The sequence below is a fragment of the Cuculus canorus genome, chromosome 1, assembly GCF_017976375.1.
Source record: "Cuculus canorus isolate bCucCan1 chromosome 1, bCucCan1.pri, whole genome shotgun sequence".
Taxonomy (NCBI): Eukaryota; Metazoa; Chordata; class Aves; order Cuculiformes; family Cuculidae; genus Cuculus; species Cuculus canorus.
In genome coordinates, this window is record NC_071401.1 from 17,570,091 (window position 1) to 17,575,786 (window position 5,696).

Here is a 5,696-nt window from a genome sequence, read left to right on the forward strand (position 1 = left end):
TGTTCATGTAATATTCAAACATCGTTGTTATTACTAATTCTTTGTATTGCATTATGGTTAGAAATCCCTTAGGAGACCTGGTTATATGTCACACTGCAAAGATGATCCATACACCAAAGTGTTTACACTGAAAATTGACAAGTAAAAGGATGCAGATAAGCAGAGCAGGAATCACATCAAGATCAGAAGACAGGCAATTATGCAAAAAGGATTAGACTGCTCCTCCCTTGACTAACACACATGCTTTGCTACCAGATTACACCTCTCACCACTAAATTATGTCTACTACATAGAAGTAGTCCACTCAAGAGCTCTTCTTACACTGGAAAAAATACATATATTGAAGTGTAAGATATAAGCAAACAATAGACATGGTAATCCCTCCTAGGGAGAGTACTCTATCTGCCTGAGTGAAATGAAAGAAACATGACTGTGTTAATAAAGCTTTAATCTTATTAAACTTTCAAAGCAATTATGTGAATGCAATGATAAACAGGCATGAGATGTCTCCTAGTGCTAGAAGCAACAACTTCACTAACATAAACTTCTGCCACAGGGAGCCACTCACTGAAATCGATCTGTCTATCTAACAGTGAAGTTTCTGCTTGCTTCAGCTTCATGGCCTTAGAAGGAGACAGTGAACAAAAGCACCTCATCAACAGGGACTCCAGCAAGGATGAGCTTACAAAATTCTTTCTCTGAAGGAAACCACAAAAGACACAAGCATGATATAGCTCAAAGGGAACATGTAAGTATAAAGCCAGGAATAAATCAGAGTCATGTTCTTTTTCCATAGCTGCACCATTTTTCCTTTGAAAATTCAAAATTTTCTTTCAAATCCTAAGTCTGCATGCACTACTGCAGTAATAACAGGTAAGTTCCTACAACAAAATATCTGGTTTTGCATAATTAAATTAGAGATGCGGCTGTTATTAGAGAATAGTGATTTTATTTATGTTAGCTTGTATAAGTCTTGTTGCACCAGGGATTAGGAACACCAGGTGACTTCCTTTCTCCATGATTCACCTCATCAAATAACATTGCTTGTTATATTTTTAGGAAAAAAAGTGCTTTCCATCAAAGTTAATGGCATGATCAGAAAAGAAAATTCATTGTTGGCACTCATTTGCTGTGCAGGGTGGCCAGTCATGACAGAAGAGCAAATAAACCTCCCAGCCCTTTTGTACAAGGCAGTAACCTTTGGTAGCAGAGCTGGGGAACAGACAGGGGTAACCCCCTTCAGTTGCTGCTGCCTAAACCCAACAGGCTTTGCAAATCCAAATTTTCAGTCTAGTGGTTGGGCCCAGACCCTGTGATTACATCCGCATTAGTAAATTAAACAAGTCTGGGACCAGTCTCTGCCCCGAGGCCAAGTGGCACAGGATGTTCAACGTCCATCCTATTAAAGCCTCAAAAAGCCGTTGAAAGCACACAATCTGCCCGCTGGCGATGGCAGGATATACCCCCTATACTGCGCCTGGAGTATTTTGAGAAATTGCTCATTGGCCCAGGATAAATCCATGGAAGGATTGATGACAATCAGGAGAAACAACAGAGCTCCAGTGCTCAGGAGTACCCCAAATACTGTTTAATTTGTTGCTGTTGGCAGAGCTTTAAAGAGCCTGGATTTTTTTCGCACTTTGATCTGTGCTAATACCAGGTCCTCACAGCAACAGCCAGCTCATGCAGCAGCATTTCTTGCCCTAATGTCAAGCACCCTTGGATATATTGCTTTAAAGTTCACACTCACGTCTACTGAGCAGTTCCTTTAACGTCATCGTCCCTGGCATCTTCCTATCATCCGTGCACCAGGATTACTGTCTGCATAGCAGTGTAAGTACAGCAGAGCTCGAGTGCCTTCTGGTGCAAAGCCTGGCACCATCCTTCCACCACTGTCAAAAGCAGGCAGAAACGTGTAATGTCCTAAACCTCCAGAGCTATTTGCTAAGAAAAGCTGTGCTGGAGCTGTGCCTGAGCTTGCCAGGGCCTGTGCTCAACAAAGTTTTTCTGTTTGGAGGCACTATGACTACTTCTGGTTTCTGCATCTAATTGATTTGCAGCAAGGTTTTAAATGTCAATGGAAAGCTACTGATTTGGGGTAAAACCAACTAAACCACAACAGAGAAAACAGGGACACGTGAATTTCCTGATATATAGCAAACTGAACTACAGATTTCAACTCTTCTGCAATTGTTCACCAGCATTAAAGTGGTTGGAAGCATTTGCCAGCATCTTCCAGCATGATAAAGCTCAATTTCACTCCTGCAAAACCCTTCCAAGAATTCTTGGCATGTCAATACCTTCCAATGACTCAGCCTTCCGTAGGAAAAGGGAGCAGATTGGGGAATTTTAGGAAGGAAAGGCTCTGAAACCATTCACAGAGCTAAGAAGAGTTAACTGCCTAAAAGTTACAGAAAGAGCAGGAAATATGTGAGTTTGGACAGAGAAGGAAAGTAGGAATACACACAAATAAGAAAGAATTTACAAGCACTTAAATGCATGGAAAATGGGAGAAAAGGACATGAGGTGACTCTGAAATGGGAAGAGAAGAAATTGGGGAGGGAGTGTCAGAGAAAAGGGAAGAAACGCATGTCCTAGTACAGAGCATGGAGGAACAAGAGGGAATCTGGTACACGGAGAATAGGAGAGAGCAGACACAAGGACAACTTGGAATGAGACATGGAGCCAACAGTGCCACAAGGAAGAAGAAACTGATGAGCTCAACTCATTCAGTCTCAAGAAACTATATGCTGTAAAATGAATTTTTAAAGACACCCTGGGCACGAACATTTGTTTTTCACAAATCATAAAATTCAGGCATCCTACTTGTAGCTAGATCGCTATCCTCACCCATCAGCAGCAAAACACAAAGCTGCAGTAGGACCACACCAAAAGCAATTGTTTGGAATGACACTACCCTCTGGTGGTCAAAAAATACAGTTATACATGCACCAGGGAGGTAAAACATTTGGACTTGGTCGTACAGGTAACTATGACTTGTTTTACCCCTTATTCATGTCATTGGCACAAATTATACCTGAAAAAAATGCACAATTCCAATCCACGCTTCAGTAACCCACCTTGAGATCATGCTGTTAAGACAAGGTGGATATATGTCTTTTAAAATGACATACTCGCGACTGGTCATAAGCACCCATAACCGTCTGAGGCTCAGAAACAGACTGGCGATATTTTTATGTTCTCTGGCAACCTGCAAGAACAGGAACAACACACAAGGCTGTGCTTAGCAATGTAAGTAAAGGAAGTAACAAAACTCTAAATTCCAAAATAATTCCCAAATAAAACAGGCATTACCATCAATTTTCTGCTTTATCTCTTCAGAAAACAAGCTCTTCAGAACTGACGTTCACTTTTAGCATGTGCAAGAGAGCTCCTAGACCAACAGACTCCAGTCTCTAGATGTCCCTTTAATACATTTAATAAAAAATATAATACTGTTTGTAGGAAAGAAAAATGGAAGATAATTTTTCCAAGTCAGAGCTGACCACATCCATAATCGTGTACATCTTCACCAGTAAATTCAAAACAGAATGCATAAAGCTCTGGTCAGAGATTAAAAAAAAACAGAGGAGCCTATATATACATATTAAAAGCCAGCTTTCTTATTCTGTTCCTTACTTCTAAGAGGACATTGCTTAATTTCAATCTTAAATGCATAAAGAATATAAATGTGGGGTTTTTTTTCTTCCATATTACAGTTACAGAGCATAATTGCTGAGAAAAGCAGCTGCTTCAGTCCAGGGTTCTCCTGGAGATGATCTGGGACTTAAGTAATGACAGTCATGATGTCTCCAGCCTTACCTCACTAACATTTCTTGACATATAATCTTGTATAAATAATAAAAAGCCAAATATTAACCACTCTGCCATTTCCACCCTTTCTCTTTTTGCATTAACACTGTTCAACTACTGGGATTTTTTTTACCCTCCTGTTAAAAACACCTCTATTTCTCATAGCCAAATCATTCTCTTGGAAGCATTCCAAGTATTATTTTGTCTCCAAACTTCTTTAGAAAAGATGTCTCGATGGTCCTTCCTTATTTCTGGAAATAAGGAAGAGCTTGTCACATCACTCCCTCACAAAGAAATGATTCCGTATTTTGCAACTTTGATCTTTATGGTAGAATGACCTTCAACTAAAAGTAAGGGTTTGCTTTTGTTGCTTTGAAGCAATGTATTTGTGTATTGCCTCCTTGCAGAAAATACACCGTGGAGACCTTGATCGGGCAAAAGTCATTACCGCCTGGTCTGATAAAACTGTCACCTTTGATGCCACCTTGTGGCAAATTACTGGCTCCTAGAAATACCCAGTATTTGTCCCTCCTTGCACGTTTCACCACAGCGCAGCGGTCACCACTGCCAACAGCGCTTCAGTTCAGCAAACCAGGATTTTGGCATTCTTAAAAACGTGGCACCAGTCTGTAACGGAGGGTGGGGGGAAACAAAGCACTGCACAATGCATTTATTCTTTCCACTGGGTAAAAACTAAAACATTACCTTAAGGACACATAGCACAACCACTCATGTGTGCAGAGCCCACAGGTTCAGTTCTCCCTTCCCCTCTGCAGAACCTTCACGGTGAGAGGTGTGACCTCCTCCAGACATGCAAGTGCTGAGCAGCGCTGCAAAAAAGGAAAACTCAGCCCCAGCCTAATGGGACAGAAGCATTTAGGGAATTGCCTCATTCTGGACTCACCCTTCTCAGGCACAAAAAATGATCCTAAAGGTGGACATACCTCTTTTTCAGGGCTGTTCAAGGCCATTTGGGGCCTGCTAGGAAAGCCACTGATAGCACCTTCTGCAGCATGAGATTGATGCCTATTTTTAGCGTTACTTCCACTGAAGAAGGCCAAGAATCCCCACGTGCCTCCTCCTGCTGCTCTGCCAAACGCCTTTCTCCCAGCAAACTAGTGGGAGGAAGAAACAGAACCAACCCACACACCTGCCTATCACGCAGCGAGCTTCCCAAGACCAAGGCAAACCATTCCAAAAGCCTTGAGGTCAGCAGCAGCCACCTTGGGTTCGCTTCCCGGCAGGGGATGGTCCTCTTCTCCATCCCTTCACCTCTTTCTCTTCCCTGCCTCTCTCTCCTCATCCTCCTCTCATTCTCCTCTCCTCCTCTCAACCCCCTTCCCCTCCCCTTCCACTCTCTCTTCCTCTCTCAGCCCTTTTCCCTCTTCTCCTCATCCTCCTCTCCTCCCCGTCCCATTCCCCTTCTCCTTTACCCTCTTCTTACCTCTCTCCCCACCACTCATTCCCTCAGTCCCTCTCCTCACCCTCTCCTCTCAGCACCTCTCCCCTCACTGCCCTCTCTTCACCCTCCTTGCCCTCCCCCTTCCTCTCACCGCCTCTCTTTACCCCTCATCTCCCTCTTTCCTCATCTCACTGCCCCCTCATCCCCCTCTCCTCCCCCTACTCCCCCTTTCCTCACTCTTCTCCTCCTCACGCCCTCCTTCCCTTTCCCTTCCCCTCTCACTGCCCCTCCCCTTTTCCCTCCCCTCTCCCTTCCTCTCTTGTCTCCTCTCCCCACTCTACTTCTCCTCCCCTCTCCCCCCCTCTCCCACTTCTCCTCACTGCCCTCCCCTGCCCGCGCCTCTCGTCCCTCCGCCCGCGCTCCCCTCTCCGCTCCCCTCCCGCGCACGCTCCGTCCCGCGGCGCCGCTCGCAGCGCCCTCC

General features: G+C 44.2%; 1 protein-coding gene across 2 annotated transcripts in view; it reads right to left on the bottom strand.

Moving 5' to 3' along the window:
* PAK1 (p21 (RAC1) activated kinase 1) overlaps nt 1-4,891 on the bottom strand; it is a 96,469-nt gene extending 91,578 nt beyond the window's left edge. For both annotated transcript variants that reach the window (XM_054056230.1, XM_054056228.1), the window contains exons 1-3: nt 4,758-4,891; nt 4,519-4,643; nt 3,081-3,211 (exon numbers count right to left, since the gene is read on the bottom strand). The gene's annotated coding sequence lies outside the window, so the exon portion shown is untranslated. The remainder of the gene's footprint in view (nt 1-3,080; nt 3,212-4,518; nt 4,644-4,757) is intronic.
* Between the last annotated feature and the right edge of the window lie 805 nt (nt 4,892-5,696).